At 43.9% G+C, this 24,741-nt stretch overlaps 1 protein-coding gene across 10 annotated transcripts in view; it reads right to left on the bottom strand.

Moving 5' to 3' along the window:
* The window catches only part of Esrrg (estrogen related receptor gamma), a 628,608-nt gene that overhangs the window by 111,454 nt on the left and 492,413 nt on the right, over positions 1 to 24,741 (bottom strand). The window contains exon 1 of one of the 10 annotated variants that reach the window (XM_031338272.1): positions 1,802 to 1,981. The exons of the other annotated variants lie outside the window; for them this stretch is intronic. The gene's annotated coding sequence lies outside the window, so the exon portion shown is untranslated. Of the gene's footprint in view, positions 1 to 1,801; positions 1,982 to 24,741 lie in introns of those variants that run through there. 10 annotated transcript variants of the gene reach the window in all.

The following is a 24,741-nucleotide window of genomic DNA, read 5'->3' as shown; positions in this document are numbered from 1 at the left end:
CAAATGTAACACACAGAGATATGCACACATGGACTCATGTATACCACATACATGAAATCCAAGCGAGCCTCCAGCAGATGTCTCCTGGAATATGTGGTGCCAAGACCTAATCAGCACTGTTGCTGGAAAATATCCTGGGTTGTAAACATCTTGCTGTGTTTCAAGGTACCAAGAAGTAGGGGCCAAACACAGAGAAAATTATGGTCTGTCCTCCCTGCTAGAGAAACTGTAGGAGGACTTAGTAGTACTTGGTGCTAAGGCAGAGGCCTGCAGGATATGCAGTGGGAAGAGCAACTGATCCGGCCCAAAGACTAAAGATAGGAGCAATTCTTTTCAAGGTACACTAAGATCCACCATGTAGAGGTGAAGAGCGGGTTATCCTGATTGAGAGAATGGATAGAAAAGACATAGGAGCATGAAAAAGCAGGCCATGAATGGGTAAGATGGCTAAAATCTATGTTCCATGGTGGATAGGCGGGGGGAGATAAAGGTTGTGCATATGAATGGTGAGTTTTATGCCTACTGGTGAAGGTGAACATCCATCGTCATAGGCTTTTCTGAGACGGTGGGGGACTTGATCTCAGTGGGGACCATTTCAGGAGCTTATGAGGAAAGGTTAGAGATCTACCCCACAGCAGGCAGGGGACAAACAGTGAGAGATAAATTCTGAAGACTCCCCAAGGCTGAGTTATGAAGAGGTAGAATACGGAAACAGTCAGTGTCCATATCCCTGACACTTTCAAGGCTTCTCCTTGGGCCTGGGAGATGGCTGAGTATGGAAATGTGCCTTCCATGCAAGGTTGATGACCTGAGTTCAACCTGGAACCAGGCAGAGGGAGAGAACTGACCCACCTCCAAACGTATGCCAGAGGGTGTCAATATCCCTCATCTCCCACATCAACAACACACACAAATGTGCGCGCGAGTACACACACACACACACACTAATAATAGTAGTAGTAATAAATAGATCTTTAAAAAATTACACTTGGAAATAAAGAAAAGGAGGGAGGACAGGAGAGATGAAAAATAGGAGGAAGAAGAAGAGAGGGGAGAAGGGGAAAGGAGAGGGAAGGGGAAAAGGGAAGTGGATGGGAGGGGAGGGAAGGGGAAAAGGAAGTGGATGGGAGGGGAGGGAAGGGAAGAAGGGAAGGGGATGGGAGGGGAGGGAAGGGAAGGGAAGAAGGGAAGGGGATGGGAGGGGAGGAAAGGGAAGGGATTGGGAAGAGAGGCAGTAAGCTGAGGCAGGAAAGACTCCTGTTATCTCTGGGGGTCATGACTGAAGTGGACAAACAGCTACCTTGAGTACCATTAGAGATCTAAAGGAACTTGGTGGTGGCCCTTTATGACTTTAAAACAACGTCCGAAGGTCTTAAGACTCCCTTTCCAGGGTGAGCCTCCTTCTGCTCTAGCCCTGTTCTTTCTTCTGTCCCTCACCTCTTCCTTGCGCTTGGCTCCGGCAGGCACACCAGCCAGCACAGCTCAGTCTTGTGAGGCAGGAAGTGTCTCCCAAGTGATCTCTCCTGTGTCACCCACTGTACCATCAGTGTCAAAACCATTTCCTGTCAGGCTCCCATTATAAAACCCAAGCTCCTCCAAACTGTTCTGAGGGACTCATTCATCTCATAAGCTGGGAATGGTTGCCTGGGAGCCTGCAGCCACAGGGTGGAGTAACTTAATCATGAGGCTGAGGAGACACATTCATGCCTCCTACACAGATAGTGCTTAGAAAGCCACGGTTGGGAATTACGGGAGGTGAGAGCCAAGCAGATCAGAGGCCAGGCTAAGCAGGATAACTCACCAGGTCTGGGCCTTCCCCTCTGGTGGTGACCGTATCAGAACCATTACCAGCAGCACCGTCAACTGTTTCTGGTTGCCATGGCGTCTTAAAGGAATTCCAGAGAAACTTTTCTTTGTCTTGTGGAGAGAGAGTCCTTGAAGAGTAGGGAAAGTCTTTTGGAAAGTTCTGGATTGCTCTTGGGGACTTTTCCTGAAAGGGACTCTACTTAAGAAACTGTTTGACTGTTCATTTAGAAACCAGAATTCTTATGAATACAAAAATTGGCCCCTGTCACGGGTTGCTGTCATGTTAGCATTGTGTTACAAAAGTGTTCCCGTTGAGTACGAAACCATGTGAAACCCTATGTTACTGCTTTCTTCTCTGTGGCAAAAAAAGCCATTATTGACAAGCTGGGGTCTTTCACAGAGATCCCGGGCTCCTCGGTTGTGCTAGGCTGGCTGGCTAGTCTCAGTGATCTTCCTGCTTCTACCTCCCCTGAGCTAGGCTCCCAAATGGAAGCCATCATCATACCAGATTTCTTTATGTGAGTTCTAAGGATCAAACTTGGGTCTTCCTTCACGAGTGCCAAACACATTATAGACTGTGTGATTGCCACAACTGCTAGTTTGGCGGTTTGAAACAGAGCTTTGTTAGGTTACATGGTCAGACCCAAAACTCTAGCTCCTTCTGCCTCAGCCTGTAGGGTTCTGCCATTATCGGGGTGCTCTAGGAGACCTTGAACAAAAAGAGATGGCTTTGACACTTCTTCATAACCCAAATTATTTGGGGCACAGGTGCTATGAAATTGCTCCTTTTAAGTCATCAAATATATTATGTGGGATTTTGTCTATGCGATACCAAAAGGACGGCTAAGGAGCATTAACGTGTTTGACTACACATAGGTGCCCAGCTATCATGATGCGATGCTTGCTGTGTTGACTACGACATCAGTGGATGCTGTCAGGAGTGTTCCCTTCTGCACCTATTTGTGTGGAGAGGATCCAGAGCTCACTGTCTGTCCCATCTGTAGACATTTCTAGAGAACATCTCTGATGTTCAGCATCATGGGTGGCTTTCTAAACTCCTTCCCAGGGGTGAGGCCCTGGGGAATGTAGAAGCCCTCTCTAAGTTTCTCATCTATTGTGTGTTTGTTCTTGGGTAACACAAACACCAAATGTATCTGAGAAATAATGGGTATGGATGAGGAACCAGTTTCAGTTTTCTGAGTGGCCCTGGGAGATGCTCGAAGCTTGGCTAGCGTTGCTCACTATTTAACACGAACAGCTTTCCCTCTGCTTGTCTCATGGTTTCGTGGTTGGTTTGCTCCTTTGGGTGTCTTCCTGGTGCCATGTTGTCCAGCAGGCTGCACCAAACTGTATGTCCCTCCTCCCCAAATTCCATACCTAAGCTGTATAGAAACACACTCTTCGCAGATGACAGAAAGAGGGTGCATGCTCTCCTCTAGCTGTCTGGGAATTAAATTAGAACAGATCAGCGGTGTGCTGTGCACGCAGGTGGCTTGGTTCCACCACCACTGTCCGCCTCGGAGCGATTAAATTGTGTAGGAGATGGAGGGCCTTCTGCTCCCATTCTCCCGCTTACAGATCAAGCGGTGACAAATGAGATGTTACCCCTCTTGTAAAGCAAGGCTACAATCTGTCAAAATCCAACACAATTTGTGACCCTCTGTGACATCCTCTCTCTCCCTCTCTCCTTCTTTTTGACATTTGAATACAGTGATTGTGCTAGAGTCAAGTCCATTTAAGAGGATATAGTCAATTCTCTCTAAAGGAATAGAGCCCGTGTGCTCCAACGTGGAAACTGAATGCGCACAGGCAGAGTCCTCCGCGACCCTCCGTGTTAAGTGCATACCATTAACAATGAATTCCGATTTTTTCTAAGTTATATAATTTGATATCTTGACAGCCCAGACACTTAAAGCATTACTATTTGTTTTAAATGGCTTTATTTTATTGTTTAAATGTCAGTATCACAATAAAGTAAGGCATACAGCCTTGTCAGTTCTCGCAGGGGAAGTGTCACCCAGAGAGGAGTCTTGGAAGACTTGGTTCTAAAAATGGACTCAGGAGTGAATTGTAATGTCCCTTGGCTAAATCTTCAAATGACTCATCAAACATATTTATACTCCATTTTCTGTTTAGCTAGTGTCTTTAATAAGGCAGTGAAGCATAAAGAGCCCAGGGAGCAGGGGTATCTTAACTTACTCAACTTGACATCCTTGTGAAGGTTTAAAAAAAAAAAAAAAAAAAAACTGACTCCAGGAAATAATTGAGGGACGCATGATAGAACCCACAGCCCAGATACATGGAGGCCCCTTCAGTGTGCTTTAATTGTCTAATCCCCTGGATGACAAAAGGCGGATTAGTCGGAGAGAAGACTGAAGAATCAAGAGGTGGATTAAGGAAACTATCTAATATTTTTCAACTGCTGGGATGGCTGTAAAGTTGATTCTTTCAGTCTCTCACTCCGTTCAGACCTGTCTGGGATGACAAGCCTGGCACACTGCAGAGCGGGCAATGACTTTTTACTTCAGAGAGACCAGAGATCTGCCCCCGGAAGACTTTTGACCACAAGCCTTCAGGCAGGTTAACGCCAGCCTTCGGTGCAATATCTGTGAAATGACTTTGTTTACAAAGAATCCCAGCCTAGGCTGACTCTCTCAGTGCTCTGTGCCAGGGGAACGAAGCTATACGCCCGGCTTTGGGGTCATGGTGTTTTCTGCTCTATAGCTCATTAGGTGATCTACCTAAGTGGGCAGGCTTATGAGCAATGTAGGATTTATTTATAATATTTTGAAAGACCCCCTACTTGGTGGACCACCCTAAGATCCAGCGGACCACATGGCACCACCCTGTCCGTAGCAGCTCAGTGCCGGGCCTGGATGGGAAGTCACTGCCTTGGTGCACAGCATCTTGATCAGCTGACTGATCCACCCTAACTATAACGGAGCCTTCCAACTCTCTTGGTTTCAATGTTCCTTGTCATTGTTCCTCCAGGGGAAAACATGAATACTGTCCAGAAGAGCTCTGACAGGCATTGTCTTCTCAAGGCCCCACGTCATTCTGAATGCACTGGGGAAATCAGGCACTTTCTAGTTCTAGCCAGAGCCTTAGCTGGCTCCAGGTCTGCGGCCAGGATTCTGTATTTTCAGGATATGCTGTAACTGCTGCTAGTCACAGAAGACGGGCTCCTGGGGCCTGGTCTCTATTGCTGCGTGTCCCTAGGCTGGTTCATTGAAAAGCAGCTCACCCTGCAGGATGGAGCAGGGCCTTCCGTTATCACGGAATGCTCACCTAGAAACTGGGATCAAATCTTTACTTATATGTTCTGCTGAGGACCCATTGGTGGGTGGGTACCCAGAGCCACAACATTCCTAGATGTTAGATTGGCTGCGTCGTAGCACAAGAATCCTTCCCAAGTTACAACATCTAATTACAAGAAAGATTGGAGAAAGGTCAATTTCACCCCTCTACTTCCTTGCCTCTCGTGTGTGTGTGTGTGTGTGTGTGTGTGTGTGTGTGTGCATGTGTGTGTATGTGTGTGCGCGCCTATGTGTACATGTATGTATACATGTCAGTGTTGATGGAAAGGTATAGGTGTGGCAGTCAAAAAACAACCTGGAGTATTATTCCTCACAATATACCTTTCTTGAGGAAGGTCTCCTGTTTGTTCATGGCTGTGTTCTCTGGGCTAGCTGACCCTCGGGACTCTCTTCTCGCCTCTCTGCTTCCCGCCTCACTGTAGAAGCACTGTGATTACACACGTGTGCTGCTGTGTTTGGATGCATGAATTCCAAGGATACTAACTCGGATCTTTAATACTTAGGAGGCGGGTGCTTTATCCACTGACCTCCCTCCCCAGCCCACCATCTTTTACAGGCTTCTAAGTGCAACTGAGGTGGGGCCTGCTGATCCCTCTGCTAAGTAGCCACACTCATGCTTGCCAGCCTGCCCACATTTCTGCATCGTCCCTGAGTTCTGTCTGGCTCCAGGCTCTGCTAAGGCCTTTGGTGATTTTAACCACAACCCCCCACGCGGATCTCTCCTCGCCCTTAGCTCTTTGCTCTCTCTTATCTCCGGAAGCTCTTCCTGCTATTTCTGTGGTGTCTCTGTTGGGCACAGGAGACCCGGGGCTGGTCTTCACTTTTGCCTGTGAGCACCAGAGGAGGGAAGAGTAAAGTGTAAGCAATAGTATTAACTTTAAAGTCTTTCCTCTGTCTCCAAGATGAGGATAAATGTCCCCAAAGATTCTCTGATAAAGACAGCGCCTGCTCTCTTCCACAGGGAATCCTGTCACCCCAGTTTTTTTTTTTAAAGATTTATTTATTTACTTTATGTATATGAGTACACACTGTAGCTGTACAGATAGTTGTGAGCCTTCATCTGGTTGTTGAGAATTGACTTTTAGGACCTTTGCTTGCTCAGGCCGGCCTGCTCGCTCCAGTCAACCCAACTCACTCAGTCCCTGCTCGCTCCAGCCCAGAGATGTTATTTATTATTATACATAAGTACACTGTAGCTGTCTTCAGATGCACCAGAAGAGGGCGTCAGATCTCATTACGGGTGGTTGTGAGCCACCCTGTGGTTGCTGGGATTTGAACTCAGGACCTTTGGAAGAGCAGTCAGTGCTCTTACCCGCTGAGCCATCTCTCCAGCCCCTTCTTTATCTCCTTTTGCTTTATTAAACGGTACACAAGTCCCCAGTGTTTGTGGTGATCTCTTTAAGTGAAACCTGTGCACCCATCAGGTGATATTTTCATAACAAATCTCAGCCGATGTGCTTCTGACCCAGGTCTCCAGTATCATTTCTGTGAGGCCTTTTAGCTTCCCCTTCTAAAGGCTTCAGTACATCGCATTAGCCAGTCAAAGATCACCTACTGCCAGCTTGACTACAAAGCTGCTAACAGACCACAGGCTATGCGTGGCTTCAGTTAAACCAACCTAAGGTCACGTGAAAGTGCTCCTGAAAAGAGGGGTGGCTGAAGGTTCTAAATAGGTGACACTATTTACAAAGCACTAAAAGAAAACAAAGTTTTCATGACTTATAACAGGACACTCAGGAAGTTTGTTAAAAAGCTGTCCCATGCCTAACTAACATGGAATCAAATGGTAGCACAGACGCACAATCAGGGGTCCAGGGGCAGCTTTCGCCTCCCGCTAATCTTTTACATAAGAAAGGGAACATTTGCTCCTAATGGCTAAAAACAAAGAAAACCATTGGGGTAGGGACTTTTAACTTGAAGACAGGTACCCCCCTCCCCTCAGTAGAGTTCAAAGGGACCCAAAGTATTTCACCATCCAGCAATGAATGATCTATATCCATGGCCTCTCCATCCAACAGCAGCCACTGATAACAGGAATGTCAGACTCCTGGCCTTCGCCACTGAGCACTTATTGCTCCTGAAAGGCTAACCTTATCTTCTTGTGGAAATAACCCACAGATGGGTCCAAAATTAGGCTGTGAAAGTGAGGGCCTCCTTGGGTTGGGGGAAGAAGAATTTTAACATCAGTCTGTAAGTGCTCTAAAAATGCGAGCTACTTTCCCTGGGCAGAATGGCTAATGCATTACAAGATTTCATGACACCCAAACCAGTGAGTGTCAGAAAGATTTAGGTTCAAATCAACATGCATTTATTCTACGGGATTGCAATATGGAAGGCTGATGCTGTGAATATTTTACAGTAATGCTTCAATATTAAAATTCCCATATTGAGATTCTAGAGTCACATACAAATTATATTTAACCACCAGAAAATTCATTGAAGTACTTATTAGAGTATCAGTAATAATAGTCATTAAAATTTTATGATCACTTAAGAGAACACTAAATAAAGGCAGTTCAGCAAATGCCCTATTTACATATTTTAACAAGACTCATACAGTAATATCCAAATCACATCGAATTCGAGGGTAAAATTAAACTTGCCCTCGAAAGAACAGACAGATATGTGATGGATCTGCCCTGATAGGTTTGTGTGTTTTCCTAGTCTTGGTGTAGGTTGTACGGATTCTCCCCACAACCTTCATTGGACCAGCTGAGGTATACTTTCTAGCAAGAGTCAATGTCTTAGTCTATGGACAACAGAGATGGATCTGAAACCCTATTAGCATCCCTGGGCAACATGTGCTATTCTTTAAAGTTTTCTTTCTCTTTTCCTTTCTTCCTTCCTTCCTCCCTCCCTTTCCCTTTCTTTCTTTCTTTCTTTCTTTCTTTCTTTCTTTCTTTCTTTCTTTCTTTCTCTCTCTCTCTCTCTCTCTCTTTCTTTCTTTCTTTGTGTGTGAGTATGGGTAGGTGTGTCATGTGTGTGTTTTGTGTGTGTTTGTGAATTGTGTCATATCTGTGCCAGTGCCTTTAGAAACTAGCAGAAGGTGTTGGATCTTTAGAACAGGAGTGACAGATGGCAGTGAGCTGTCCGACAGGAGTGCTTGGAACCAAACTCGGGTCCTATAGAGAACAGCAGGTTCTCTTCACTCCTCAACCATCTCTCTAGTCTCTAGTGTCTTATTTTCTTTCAAAAACTGACAGATGTGGTTACCTAATTTTACATATAAATTAATAAATAATTACTATATATGGTAGATACCCTTTTAAGAACTAATTTAATTTGTTTCCTTTGCCTTGTATATTTAATACTAGGAGTTACCACTGGAAAGTCGGTGAACTTGGGAGGTTGGTGGGTCCTTGGAAATTCTCAAAGGGAGATATATAAAGGCATCTGGGAAGGGTGAGGAGCCCGGAGATGACAATCAAATTCTGTGACAGGCGTGGCATTGACATACCTCACATTGGCTTCCTTGAGACATGTGATTTACGGGCAAACCCATCCACTAAAACCCTGTAGGCATTGTCAGAATCAGAGGCTCATGAGTGGCAAGCTAACTCGGCAATCAGTCCTAGAAAATCACTCAGGGAACAAGGTCACACCAGTACCTGTGACTTATGCTATTTTCCTTCTTTTGTGCCTTTAAAAAGATTTGACTTTATGAAATCAAAGAAGTGAAAAACTTCCTAATATCACAGTGCCCAGATGTTGCAAATTTTGGGGGGTTGGGTTGGTAGGGCACACGTGTTTGCATACGAGTATGTGAGAATGTTATGTATTATTATGTACATATGCCGGAGGGAGGTTTACAAAAGTACTCAATACTAAAGAAAATATCAAACGATGTTTCCAGAAGTTTACCTAAAGAGGCTAAAAAAAAAAAAAAAAAAATTAAATTAAAAAAAACCCACACAAAACATTTGAGACTATCTATTCATTCTACTGTACAGAATGAATTCACTAATGAAACCATATTCTCCATTGTTCCTGTGTCCCCTATTCAGAGAAATGGGAACTAGCCAGGAGTGGTGCCACAAGCAAGTGATCTCAGCACTTGGGGAAACTGAAGCAGGATGACCTTGAGTTAGGACCAGATAGGGCTACTTAATGAGTTCAAGGACACCAGGGGGATAAATAGCAAGACCCCCATCTCAAGAAAGATGGAAGAAAGGGGGAGGAAAGGAAGGACAGAGAGTGGGGGCATATGGAAAAACCAAGAATGAAAAGTTCACCCACCTGCACCGGCTGCCGCATAAGCATACACAATTATTTATATAGTTGCTACATTACAACCATAATGCTATGTTTACAAACTCTAGCAAACAATAAGGTCTTTCTTTTTTTTTTTTTCCTTTGGTATGTTCCAACCTGTATGTGATAGTAAGAAAAGACAAAATACCACAGATGATAATACACAATCTACTGGGCCCTTCTTCCAAAGTCTACTTACTATCAGAATAGTGTTCTTAGGTGAATATTAAAAGGAGTCCACTTTTTACAGCATAGAATTGTTTAATCAAGAAGTTACTACAAGCCTTGGAAACAGTTGACAAGCATGATCTACAAAGTACAATATACATGACCAGCAGGGGCAAATTTAACCAGAAGTCCCTAGCAGACAAAAATCCATGTAGAGACCCCATGATTGAAATACCCAAGAGATGTGAATTATCAATATCCTGAGCCACTAGCATTAAGTCAGGAAGATGCAAAGCCCATGCCTTCTCCATCTGCGGTCCACCCCAACAGGTCGGAACGGAAAAGCAAGCAATCCATCTCTGTTCTCATAATTTAGGAGCCTTCTACTCTGAGTCAGCCAACAGCACCATGCCTCGTTTGAAAGCCTGGGTTCATAAGCAGCCAGATCCAGGGTTTGAATCTCTGCTCTGTAACTTACCAGGTGCATGACTCTAAACAAACTATTTTCTTTCTTCTTTAAAAAAGCAATATCTATTGATAGAACACACAGGCAAACACTTCACCACTGAGCCACATCCTGGGCCTTTGAACAAATGCTTGAATACCTCTGTTCCCCAAATCCTTCAGAAGCAAGATGCATTTAAGAAAAAGAAAAAAAGAAATAAAGAAATGACTTAATCTTCACAAAGCACTTAAGACAAGGCCAGGCCCAGTCATCATTGCTAACCAATACACTTTAGATCAGTTTCTCCTCCCATGACAAATTTGCCAGTTCACAGCTATGAGGCTCCCAGGGAGTCCTCTTCAGCTATGGTACTCCCAGAGAGTCCTCTTTACCTAGGGTGCTCCCAGAGAGTCCTCTTCATTGATTCAGAATTGTATTCACCCCTTCATTTATTCACTTTCTCCAACATAGTTTGGAGGACACACCAATAAATGTGTAGCAAACCAGTAAAAAGAACCAAGGAGGACCATTCTGGATAGTAAGTGTGCTTGCTGGAGGTCTGAAGGTCACTGGATAAGAGACACCAATTCTCACATTTCCACCAATGCATTCATATCACTTACATGTGAAAATATTTACTATTTGATGTGACCTAAGGCATGGGAAGAATGGCATCTTCTTGAAAGGTGGTCGTCTTCCATTGTTCTATGACTTGTACCTATTGTTGACTTACTAAGCATCTTTTAAACCCATGTAAGGAAAGGTCTGGGCAGAGCAGCATGTTGGGACACATAAGGAGGGGAAATGACCTCTCAGTGTGTTTGGCCTACTGACAGGAATCTGCTCTCCCTTGAGGTAATATCCTCAGTGACATTATTTTGGATGCCCGCTGTCAAGATGGAGAATATTTTCCAATGAACACTCCCTCCCCATTTTGCTTTTATATCAAGCCAATGAATATGGATAAGAGGCTGGACACAGTTCTGGGTGTATATCCTCAGCGAAACTTAATGTAAGTGGCACATAAGTGATATTTATGTATACATTCTGCTTGCTTATTCCAGGCTAACGCACTCAGAGCACTAACCTTGACCTACCCTCTCCAAATGGACAAAAATCCAATTTATTATCCAATTTAAGGAATTTATTTTCTTTATGTTATACTGGAAAATTATGCCTATCCAGCTCATGACACTACAGAAAGGAATACCCAATGATATGCTCAAGACTTTGACAAAGAGTATGATAACAAAGGTCACATACAATGAGTATTTTTGTCAGTTCTACATATGTAATAAAAAAAAGGTGTCATTGGTTACAGCCGTGGGTTTTGTTGCTAAGAGAGGGGACAGGAGATCAAGAATATTCTCACTCTTTGGTAACCTTGGTATCTGATTAAAGCTCCAACCATTAGAAGAATTGACTTCTTAGCTGCTCTGGACCCATGCTTATGCATGAAGAAACGCATAAGCTTCATCAGGGTGTACGAGGCAGGGCACCAACCACAGAAGACAAAATTGCATTCATCCCTTCACCTTGGTTTTCCTACTCATGCTTGCAGCTTTATCTGCCAGCTTGGGAGGGGGTGAGTGACTCTCTTATGATATACGGCTCCATGAATCTTCCTGTGGAAATGATTACTGATCCTTCCAACAATAACCCCACATCCAGTCAGGTACCAGGCTAGGTAAACTCATGCTTCTCAAGCCTGTCTCTGCCTTTCTAGTTCCACTGTCACCAGGGCGATGAGGGTATCCTGCTTGACAATTGAAATATCTGCACCAGTGTGCTAAGCTAGGCCTTCTGCGGTCCCCTTGCCGTCAGTCTGATGGTCCAGACACATACAAGGCTGGGGACTGAGCAGATGATGATTCTCTACAGGCCTCGGGGCAAGCATTTGACCCAGAACTGAGACATTTCCCTTGATGACCTAGGAGGGCTCTTCTCATTCTCACCCTTTATCTCCAAACCACCCCTTTGGTAAAACTTGGGCCTGGAGATCTCATCCCTGTGGCACCCATGGGAGTATGCTGACCCTAGCGATCTCCATAAAGGAAGTCCGTTCTCTCAGCCTCTCCACGTCTAAGAACAAATGTGTCCTCCCTAAGGGCATGGATCTCTCCAGGATTTCTTAAAACACTTGGGTCAGCATTTCTATAGCTCAGGAGATGAATTTTGGACAGTTGGTACCAGCCATATTTATAAGCAATTCTGTCTATGCTCTCTTAGACCATTAAGTTTACCTTTAAATATTCCTAGGCACTTAACTTGATTGCCAGCCCTATAAGGGCAGATTACACCTGAAGTTCTTCTGGACCTATTGGAAGAGACTTATAGGTAGCATAAAATGTATTCACTATGATTTTAAGAAAAATGAGGACTGAGGACATAGCTTGGGGGTATAGCACTGTGTGGCATGCATGATCCTCTGGTCTCCACCCTCATCCCCTCCAAGAGATGAGGCAGAGATAATAAGAGAAGGATGTATATTTCTTCTACTTAAAAAAAAAAAAAACAAAAAAAAAAAACAGCCGGGCAGTGGTGGCGCACGCCTTTAATCCCAGCACTTGGGAGGCAGAGGCAGGTGGATTTCTGAGTTCGAGGCCAGCCTGGTCTTCAGAGTGAGTTCCAGGACAGCCAGGGCTACACAGAGAAACCCTGTCTCGAAAAACCAAACAAAAACAAAAACAAAAACAAAAAACAAAGAAAATAATAGATTCTCACTCTCTCTGTCTCTCTTTCTCTTTTTCTCTCTTCCCTGAGGCTGTGCACATAATTATTTCACTAGTGGGCCATGCCTTTTAGCTATGCTTTGTGTCTCTGAAGCTTAGTTCATAAGCCCAGAATTTTTTTCTGAAGAAATTCAGACAGACGTCAATCAAGTTTATTACATTTTTTTTTCAAAATATTCAACACTGATGTGAGCCTTTCCATAAATGACTGGTGTGTTTTTGAAAGGAATTTCTGTGTTTTCAGATTTAAAAGGTAATATTTAAAGACATAAAAATTAAGAAAGAAGGTAGCTATAGTCATGAAATGATCTAAATATTTCTGATAGAAGATACTATTTTAAAACTTTCCTTACCATATACCCAGTGAATCTAATAATTGCAGCAGCATCAGTAAAAGGCAGTGACTCCAACTGCTTAGAATCCAGATAACAGAAGAGAACAAAGATCTTCTCTTGGTGTTGTAAGGATCAATGGTACCCATGCATGTGGAAGGATGCTTGTCCAGCTAATTCCCAAAGCCAAGAAATCAAAAAACTATATACCAAGACAAGAACACATTGGTTAGCATATTTCTGGCTCCCACTTTGCCCAGTGACAACACTCTACTATGTCACACTACATTTGAGACATGTCTCTAGGAGATACAACCCTTTGGATAACACTAAGGTTAATAGTAACTGAACCACTAAACCTGCTGGAAATGAATACAAGCTGGAGTTCATATGGGAATGAACAGAGCTTAGATGTTCATGAACACACGCAAATGAAGAGCAATGGTAGGACCACATGGGGAGCAAGTGTTTATTGAGTTCAGAGGGATATGCTCAAGTGCAAATGGTTTTATTATACAGGGAAGCTGCATGTGTTGGGAAAGGTGCATGAATAGGTGGCTCCCATGTGGAGGCCAGAGAAAGCCTGCCATGTCAGTCTTTAGATGGCTTCCACATTTTGTTAGAGACATGGTCCCTTGTTAGCATGGGAATTCACCAAGTAGGGCAGGATAGCTGACCAGGGAGTTTGCATGGATTTGCCTGTGTCCACCTTCCACGTCTCATCACAGGTCCCCAGCACATGCCACCAAGTGCATCTTTTCACAGAGCAGCTGCAATCTGCACCTAAGTCCTCATGCTTGCAAGACATACATGCTCTACACACTGAGTCATCTCTCTGGTCCATCCTTTATGAGTCATATTCCCTAAGGCAAGTTCATATTCTCAGATCCATAACAGCTTGAAAAGACAGAGTGATCTCCTTTGACCAGAATATGCTTTGCCAATACCATTCCTATAGGGCCAAGCAGAAAGCTCAAAGAAGCTCAAAATCTTAGAGGACGGCAACCAAGTGCCAGCCTTGTTCTTCTTTCGCGGTTCTCCAGGATTAGAGGAGTTAACACCATAGCATTCCTATGTGGAATGGCAAGAACATTGGTTGGCTCATTTCCATCAGCATCAACACTTTCTGCTACTATACTCATATGTTGGTGTGGCGAAGAAGAAAAGCTCAGGTACTAGCAGTCTAAGGAGGCCATTTGGAACAGAAAAAGTCCTGATATCTAGTAAACCTGTCAACATTTCTCAAAATGGAAAAACAAACAAGCAAACACACCCAGTGACCTACACAGTATAGACAATGGCCATGACCCTGAGGCCCATGTTAACTCCAAAAAGGCAAGATATTTGATGACAGCTGACCAAGACATCCGCTGCATGCCTTCCATGGAACAGGCAATATACTTGAAATGAATATTTAGCACACCTGCCTTCAGGACCACACAGACGTTCCACAGCTGTGTAAGGAAAAGAGTCAAGCTCTTCTTGAACTAACACAGATGTTCCACAGCTGTGTAAGGAAAAGAGTCAAGCTCTTCCTGAACTCACAGGACTCCACTCTCCTCCCTGCACTCTGCTCTCAAATGACTGCTCCCATACATGAAGTTCTTAGTAAGATCTGGCTTCATGTTTCCAAGTGCTTTGTAGATCATGTTGTTCTCCCTGTCTCTGTCTCCCTCCACCCCCTTCTTGCTCTTACTCTTTCATTCTTTCTTTCTTTTTTGAGATTGCGTCTTACTGGGTAGCCCAAGTTGACCCAGAACTCACAATGTAATACAAGCAGGCTTCAAAGTCATAGTAATCCTTCCACTTCAACTTCCCATGTTCTAGGATTGGAGGTGTAAGCTATCATACCTGCCCCATATCTCTCTTTTAGAATGTTTCTCTATACTTGGTTAAGGCACACTATCCTTTCCTGTCATCTAGGGAATGAGTCCATAGTACCCTTTGATTCCTTCTGGGCCAACTTCACCTAAGCAGGCTCCCTACTAATGGTCTGATGAAGAAAAGAGAATCCATATTCATCACCTACTCTCCATATGAGGCTGATCCTTAAAGATGGTCTTCCTTCTTATTTAATACCATGCTTCCATATACAAAGTCAAATTCCCAGCAGCCAGAGTTGATAATACTGAAGGTAGCACCTCCTGTGACTCAGATCTACACTCTGGATTAGATTGTTTGGGTTCAAATCCCAGCAATTCAGCACTTACCTAGCACATGACCTTCTAATAGCCTAGTAAGGCTGTCTTAGCGTCTTCATCTACAAAGTAGAATACTGTGCTGTATGTCTGGAAGAGATGAATGATCTTGTATATGCATAATACCTCAGCTGCTAACTCCACTGTATTTGGTCATTCTTATTCTGGCCAGGCTCCTCATTCTCTGTGTCTCTTCCTCTTTATCTCTCTGCCTCAGCTTCCCCTCTTGTTTAGGTCACTACTTTTCTTTCCTCTCACAGTTAGGACTGAACAAAGTTTGGCCTGCTTCTGACTTATCTATGATATCCACGACATGATTAAATTTACTTTCCGTCCATGTCAACCTAATGGGACTGCTGTGAGCATCATCTTAGGGCTCCTGTTCCTGACACCATAGACACTCATTAGCTCATTGCACATTTCTCGCTGTTTTCCTGCCTCTTGTTCAGTCTCTACTTCCTGGGCCTCTGTGCTTCTTTTGGATAACTCCATCCCTCATGCCAATCTCAGTTTCCTTTAGAGTCCACTCTTCTAACCTGGACTTATTCCTGGCACCCCTAGGAATCTGCAGTCGGTGCCCTTTTCTCCAATTGTTTAAACAAGTGTCTCCCTGCCTTTCTTTGTCTCTCATAGGCTTGTAACACTCCATGGCTCCACCTGACATTCTCTCTTCCTGAATTCCACTCGGGTATTTCTACTCTTGGGTCACACCCCAAACTTAGTATGTCGGACCTCACCCCCACACTCCACCCTGAATTGTAGGTTCTCTAAGCTGTAGGATGCAGCATACTCCACCTGGGCCAGAGGTGTTTGACCTATACCTTACTTACTGTGTCCTTACTCTTGAACCCTCCTCTTTCTACTTCCTGGCTCTGTCATTCCTTCACTTCAGGGACAAACTTCTATTTTTAGTTTTCTTCCTTCTTCTCCTCTTCCTCCTCTTCTTCCACCTCTTCTTCCTCCTCCTGTTCTTCTTTCTTTTCTCTTTCTTCCTTCCATCCTTTCATCCTTCCTTCTATCCTTTCTTCTTTCTTTCCTTCTTTATTCCTCCTTTCTTCTTTCTTTCTCTCTTTCTTTCTTCTTTCCTCCCTCCCTTTCTTCCTTCCTCCCTTCCTCCCTCCTTTCCTTCCTCCCTTCCTTCCTTCCTCCTTTCCTTCCTCCCTCCCTTCCTTCCTTCCTCCCTCCCTTCCTTTCTCCCTCCCTTCCTTCCTTCCTCCCTTCCTTCCTCCCTTCCTTCCTTCCTCCTTCCTTTCTTCTTCCCTTTCTCCCTCCCTCCCTCCCTTCCTTCCTTCCTTCCTTCCTTCCTTCCTCACCTTCCTTCCTTCCTTTCCCTTAGTACTGAGAATTAAACACAGAGCTCCATATTTACTGAGAAAGTACTCTGGCACTGAGCACTGTTCCAATATTTTATTCCATGTCCATGCTTACATACACCAGGCTTGCCCTGGGTTACTGAAGTCAATTCCTAACTATCTATGGTATCTATGTCAATGGTCTTCCTCTCCCTTGGCCACATAGCAGTCTGATTCATTGTTCTAAAAATGAGACTGTAATCATAGCCCAAGGCTAAGTCCTCCATTGTGTCTCTGACGACTGTGTAGATGAGACATACGCTCTCCCGGGGTGATCTCCAAAGCCTCTAGCCTTCCTTGCCAGCCTCATCTCTCATCATTGCTTCCTCGGAGTCTCTCTTGTGGTTTCCCCAAAGGCTCAGCTCTCTTCCTCCACCAGGACCTGACTGTGGCATCCTCCTCCGCTCTGAACTGGACTCCTTCGGCTGTCACTCTGAAGAAAGCATTCTCTGACCTCCCAACCTTGACTTAGAAGGTTCTGTGTGCTTCATCTGATCTGTGCCCAGCTGCATGCCCATAATGTTTCATTTTTCCCTAGCTCATGAATACCGTGTGTCCTTTCCCTAGACTGGGTTTGTCAGGGAGAGAAGCCGTGTGGTCTTCCAGCTCTATGCCTAGCACAGAGTAGAGTAACCAGCACTTAGTAGTTACGCAGTCTGCATTTACCAAAAGGCTAAATGAACAAACCTAACTGCAGTTCTCAATGTGCAAATGTCTCAATTCATGGCGAGCTTGCCTGATCATGCCACATCTTGGGAAAAAGAGACCTCATCTAGAAAACTAATATTTCTAATCTCTTGAAACAAGGAAGTTTGTGGGTGGAAATACTGGCAAGTATAGAAATCAAAGCATGCTCCAGGGGACTAAGCATAGATAGCATCCTGTGGTTTCAAGCAGTGAGGAAAGTTAAGACCTAACTACATAGCAAGCACACTGCATGGATAAAGCCCAAGAAAATATGCACACGGATTCCCTAGGTCATATCCATGGCTGAAAATCCCCAAAGCTCTTGCTTTGCTCTCTTCTTTCAGAGTTTATCCTGAAGAATTTATTCAAAGGCTACAAAGATACATTAGATAACTTACTATAAATAGAAAAGGAACACAAGTGGAGTATGACCACATGAAGGAAAAAGTAAGGAAACCCTGGAATTCATATTGAATGAGTTTGCATTTTATCGTGTATGGAAATACATGTAAAACTAATATAAGCCTTATGATTACAGTTATAAAATGTATGTGCAAGTAAAATTATCATAGGAACATGTGGGTACAGCTCCATGATAAAGCATTTACCTTCTATAAGGGAGGCTGTGGGCTCTATCTTTAATACCTCTGCCTCCCAGCATAAGCAGACCATCATGAAGAAATTTAAGTACTTGCTTTCAAAATGAAAGCTATAAAAGACTAAAACAACATGGTACTAGTAGTCAATTATGCTTTTCCAATATCATTGTTAGACAGGACATTGGGACACATACCTGTAAAGCTTAGCATTTGTGTGTTAAAGGCAGGAGGACCAGGAGTTCAAGGTCATCCTAGGCTGCAGAATAATCTTAAGGCCAGGCTTGGCTATGTGAGACCCTATTTCAAAATAAACTAATAAAGCACATGTATATTTAATGTACATATGATAACTGCTGACAAAGTCAAAGAGAAGACAGCGTCTTCCGAATCCCCCATGACTTAAGGGTGAAGGAAGTCTTGTACAAACACGGACTACATTTAGAATGTTAGGTCCTTAGTCCTTACTATCCCTTTTGACAGTACGACTTGTCATTTCCACTTTATAGACAATGACACTGCATCTCAGAAAGGCCAAATGGCTTTTCCACAGTTCAAAAATAAGTAGTGTGGTCAGGTTCACAGCCCCATAGGCCTTCATTCTAACCTTCCCTAGGGCCAGTCCTACTAATGCTGATCTTTCATAGACTTGACTTTAACAACAGTACAACAACAAAAAACAGCAATTATAGATAAAAAAAAAATACTCTCAAATGAGCTTCTATTTATAGAACATGTCAAGACACATCTTTTTAATATACTTTTATATTCCCCTTGATTTCCATTTGCTTAGAAACCATAGCTACACACAATAACCACTTACCTATTAATGAGGTCCCATCCATACCTCAGGACAACTCAACTCAAGACACTTGCTCACCAGAGCCCGCCCCACCAGGAGGGGAAGGGGACATGCTGGGGAATCATAGCTCCAGCCTGATCTCTGAAGAGAGAAGATAGCTGAAGGAAGCGAGTTCTGGGAGCTCATCCCCTAGCCAACTATTGCTCAATGAGAGTGGATGCTGCGCTGGCCCCCACTGTGCACCAGGCTGATGCTTAGAGGAATGTGGCTATGGTTTGTCTCCTTCTCTGGGCCTGTTTTTCTAGTGTTCCATTGGCAGCCAAGCTACTGACCTTCCTGCCCAAATCCATTTGTGCTCTGCTTAAGTTAACCAATGTTGATGTCTATTGATTGTTCGGAGCCCCGCTGATGAGATGCTGTAACAGAACATATGGCCGAGTGATGGCAAAGTACTCGCCCTTGCTTTTCCCTTTCTTTCTTCTCCCAGTTTTCTCCGCTGAAGAGGATGGCCCCTGACTAGAGCAGGTGAAAAATCAAGCCAACAACAAGGAAGCTCACAAGGGACAACTATGCATCTCAATAAAAAGATGAAGCTCTAGGTTCAAGGGAATCACATCTAAACTTCTAGGATAACATACTTACAGAACTAGAGGATCCCTTTCCTCTAGTGAAGAAATAGGGAGAAGAAAGAAGCCACATTGGCAGATTGGAGCTTGTGTATGGTCTCCAGAAGAGGGAAGCCAAAGGCCCCTCTAAAGGATGCGTCCTTACTGTGCTCCCTATCGCATTACAGTGGAGACTAAGATCAAGTCCTGGAATCAGGAATCACATAAACAGGACTTGCTCTCTGGAGTGTATTTTTATTCCTTTTTTCTATTCTGCATTTTTCATATTTGGGTTGCTTGATGATTAGCTAATTCTTTTTCTTATTTATTTATTTTATTAAATATGTTCTGCAAATTTTATCCCCTCCAAAAACTGCCCTATCCCACCCCTCCTCTCCCTACTCACTAACCCACCTGCTCCCACTTCCCTGCCCTGGCATTCTCCTACACTGAGGCATCAAGCCTTCACGAGACCAAGGGCCTCTCCTCTCATTGATGTCCCACAAGGTCATCCTCTGCTACATATACAGCTAGAGCCATGGGTCTCTTCAAGATCACTCCTTGGTTGGTAGTGTAGACCCTGAAGCTCTGGGGGTACTGGTTGGTTCATATTGTTGTTCCTCCTATGGGACTGCAAACTCCTTCAGCTCTTTTGGTTCTTTCTCTAGCTCCTCCATTGGGGACTTTGTGTTCAGTCCAATGGATGGCTCTGAGCATCCACTTCTGTATTAGTCAGGCACTGGCAGAACCTCCCAGGAGTCATGTGTGTTCTTTTGTGACTGGGTTACCTCACTCAGGATGATATTTTCTAGTTCCATCCATTTGCCTAAGAATTTCATGAATTTATCGTCTTTAATAGCTGAGTAGTCCTCCTTTGTGTATATGTACCACATTTTCTGTATTCATCCTCTGTGGATATCTGGGTTGTTTCCAGATTCTGACTATTATAAATAAGGCTGCTATGAACACAGTGGAGCATGTGTCCTTATTACATGTTGGTAGATAATTCTTTTTCAATGACACAGAAACATTTAAAATTATATGCCACACAAAATGTCATGCCCTATTGGTTGGGGTTATCCTCTGCACTGGTGAGTGGGAGACTACAGGCACTGTGATAGTATTTTCAAGACATACTCGGCATCATCTCCATGAAATGACGGAGAGGGAGACAGAAGCAACGGGGAAGCTGATCATGGGTTGAGAAGAATGCTCAGCTGAGCTCCGTGGCAGCCCCGCACAGCCCCAGGGAATGCACCCTCACCCTCAAATGAGGTGTACTAATAAACAAGTATAAGCCTGCAGGAAAAGAGATCTCCAGAGGCAGGCTACAGATTCATGGCAAGTCCTAGTCAACTTAAGTTGTCATAAGTGGAGGACAAGAATCCCTGTTCCATTATGGTTATAGGTGGCCCCCAAAAAGTACAAGGTATAACTCACACAGGATAACAAGGAGACTCTGCAGGAGATAATCTAACATTGGAAATCAACATAATGTCGCTAAATAGAAATTTTAAAATCAGGCAAAGAAAACAACTATGTAACTCAAACTAGATTAAAAATTTGATACTAATTAACAAAAGTCACTTAAGATTAAAGTTGATGAGAAAACATATAGCATTAATACTGGGCTATTTAAGAAGAGAAGTAGAGGAGCCACATTTACAACACACCAGGGCTTCATGTAGGTCTGAGAGTCACTTTGAATATGGATACTTACTGACTGTAAGTAAGAAATGGAAGCAACAGATGAAGGATGAGGAGGAGTCTACAGAAGAAGACAACATAGCCTGAAAAATCAAGACTAGAAGAAAGTACACACTTTCTCACTCTTGCAAACAAAGTACAGAGTTTATGTGAAAAAGGGGATCCTGGGGGCTCAAAAGATGTGAGGGTCTGCTAATAGTCAAGGGAGGCAGTGAAACTAATTCCCAATAGAGGAGTCAGGGCCAAGGCAGACAAGAAGGCAGACAAACTGTGTACTGTTGCAGGCTTATCCCACGGAACAGGTCGTTCTCTTTTATGTTCCATGTCTTTGTGCCCAATGATTCAGTCAAAACCCTGAGGATTCAAGGCATAAAACAAACAGCTGTCCTGTGGCCTGGGGCCACTGATGCACTAGAGGGTGAGAAACATACAGAGAAAAGCTCTTTTTAAAAAAAAAAGCCACTGTGTGTGTGTTCATTCATTCATTTTAGTGGAGGGAAGGGACATGTATGTCACAGAGCATGTGTGGAGGTCAGAGGACCATTTGTAAGAGTTGCATCTCACTTTCTACTATGTGGGTCCTGGGAACTGAACTTAGGTCATCAGGTTTGGATAAAATCTCTTACCTGGATGAGCCATCTCTCTAACCCCTGAGAGCTGATCTGCTCATCCATGTTCAGGGCGTTCACTTCAGAACTGACATATGGTTAAGACAGCATGATCTAATATAAAGTGGGATTTCACAGAAAGTAAGCAATTGTGGGCTGGGAAACAGTTCAGCCTTGGACATAGGAGTTCCTGAGTTCAATGCCCAGAATCCATATTGTAAAACAATCAAAGCTAGGTGTGGTATCATGTGATTGTAATCTCTGCCCTGGGGAGGTGGAGACTGTGGGTCTCTGCAGCCCAATGGAGTTTCATGATAGTACGAGATGCTCAATCAACAATCAAGGTGCATAGCACCTTAAGACATCTCAGGTTGACCTACAGCATACAAATATGCATATGCACTCCTACACACAAACACATACAGACACACACAACATACATAAATACACAGGCACACATTTACAAAACTAAAAACATAAAACATAGATTCATATTTTTCTCCGTAAGACTGGAAATCCCTTCATTCCTTCTGCATTTATTTCAATGGACAATTCTTCTGGTCAACCCACCCTCTCTTCCAAGTCCCACCACCTCTGGCTCCTCACACACGCCAGCCCTGCAGCCATCCTCTCCTGTTTGCATCAGTCCCTACTCTGCAATGCCCACTCTGCTCCATCCACATATCTCGCTGCCACTCTGCTCCATCTAGTGGAATGCTGGTCTCTTCAGAACTATGCCTGCTTAAAGAAAAAGGAAACAGAGAAGTCACACCAGCCATTCAGGGTTATGGACTAAGCATCGGTGACATACCTGTATTCAGGCTTTAATTAGGTTAACTAAATAAAGTTCCATTTCCAGACTGTCTGGAGGGGAGTCTGGAGGGCTGAGAGTACCCTTCTCTGAGAAGGTAAAAGTCTGCCCGGCTGCTTAATGCAGCAGCTCTAGGCTGCTCTTAGAGAACTCTTCTGCCAAAAAGGAAGAGAAAACAAACACCCACATTCTCTCATTCGAGTTTCATTAGCACCCGACCTGCTAGTGTAAATTCCTATTTGATAATTGTGAAATATGCTCTAGGGATGATTTGGATCAAATTTTTTTCTCAAGCTACATGACAAAATTTTTCAAATACTAAAACCATGAAAATAGCCCTCTGCTTTCTCTTTTACATCTATGGAACGTGAGCGATGATGTAGAGAAACTCCTGGAAAGTGATTTGGTCTCCAAAGACTGACTATTGATTTCTGGGAGGTATATTTTCAACTCCTCTATAAAGAATCCTTTCTTACAACCATTATAGGACAGGGACTACAGAAGAAACCCAGAGAAAGCTAGAGAGTTGGCTCAGGGATTACGAGCTCATACAATTCCTTCAGGCAACCTGAATCCAGTTCCTAGTACTCATGTTATGTTGTTCACAATAGCCTACAGTACTAGTTCCAACGCTTCTGGCCTCTGTGAGCAACTGCACACACACACACACACAGAGTGTTAAAATAAATTTAAAAGATAGAATCCTAGAGCCCAAAGATGCACTGTCTCGAGCAGTGTGTATGATTCTTATCATTAGTAGTTTCTCAGGCTCGAAAGCATCATACTGTCCATTGTCACATGTGCTAATTCTCAGTGATTCTGGATTTGCAGTATGCGCCATGTTCACAAATATAAATCACTGTTGACTTTGACAGGATTATATTGTAAGTGTCCCATATATAATGAGCCTGCCTGGAGCTGACTTCTGATGGCTAACTCCTGGGGTTAAGGCTGTTTCTTCTGCCCAAAGGTTTCCAGTTTAAAATTTGATGGCAGATAGAAATCACAGAACTAAACTAGAAGGGAGGGGGTATAGTTCTCTCAATGGTGGTGCACAACAGCGTCCGGACCTTAGACTACTGGCCGTGCATTCATCCATTTCCCCAGGGTGTAGCTACAATGTTCTTCTCAAAACCTATCAACTTAATCTGCTCACCCTAATCAAGACAGAAGAAACCTTCAGAATCACCCCCACGTATCTAAGCAAAATCCAAATTCCTCACTGCAATTCAAGATCCTTCATGGTTAAATTCCAGTCCATGTTACATCAGGAGTAACCTTCCTTCTTCCCAGTCCCTAACCCCTTAATGACTGTTTTGCATTTCTCAGAAGAAAGAGTGAACCTCTTCTCTCGACCTCTGGGCCAGACCATGTGCTAATATTTCCCCTTGGAACATTGTTCCTTCCCTATCTTCATTAATCCCACAAGTGCTCAGGCAACACTGGGCACTGGGCATGTTACCAGAGCAGGACAGACCCCGCTGTGTGTTTCCATGACACGAATGCCCCCTTATCTGCCAACAACCGGACAGGATGCTCTAAGACTCGGCAGCACTATTTGTCCCTTCGCCTAGAAGAGAACACCACCCAGAACAGAGGGCTGGGACACCACCCAGAAAGGGCTGTCTAGATGCCTCTGTTGGATGCTTAGATGAATAAACTGAAGCACAAAGCTATCATCCTATGGAGGCAGCTGCAGCCCACCACCACTGGTGGGTAGACCTTCAAGGATACCGGCAGCTCTAGTCAGCTCAAAGATGGAAAAGAAATTTTATAAGGCAATGTAATGTTTACAAGCCACATAGTCATGCTTGCTGCGTCTATACAGAGAGAAGATATCGCTGCGAGAAATGAATTTAAGACTGAGTGAGTGAGTTAAATCAGAATGGAATAACTCAGGAAGATAAGTACGATTTCTCTACTGCACTTATTAGCTTCAATATCTAAGTCGCTCCCAGGGGGGAATTTTGCTCATATATAGGAATGCTAACTTTTTTTTTTTTCTCAGCAGAGCAGAGTCTAATCAAGTGTGTAAATGCTGCAATACACCAAATGGCAGGGAAAATTAATGGTCCTCTTGTGGGTCCCTGCAGTGTCTCACCACTGGGAAGTGACTTAGGCAGTGAACAGAACGGGGATCGCTGCACAGGCTTAGGCAACCTAGGGATGGAATGAGAAATGGCCCGGCTTTGGGTGACGAGTAGAGTCTGGGGGCTTTGTGAAGAGCCCTGAAGAGAGAGACTGAGTGGAAAGATCCAGTGTGACCCACAGGTGCCCAGACAAGAAAAGCAAAGGAAGGGAAGGGGAGGGGAGAGGAGGGAAGG

Source organism: Mastomys coucha, unplaced genomic scaffold (assembly GCF_008632895.1).
Source record: "Mastomys coucha isolate ucsf_1 unplaced genomic scaffold, UCSF_Mcou_1 pScaffold1, whole genome shotgun sequence".
NCBI classification, from domain to species: Eukaryota; Metazoa; Chordata; class Mammalia; order Rodentia; family Muridae; genus Mastomys; species Mastomys coucha.
The sequence above is the reverse complement of the archived record's forward strand: the minus strand, read 5'-3'. Positions and strand labels throughout refer to the sequence as shown.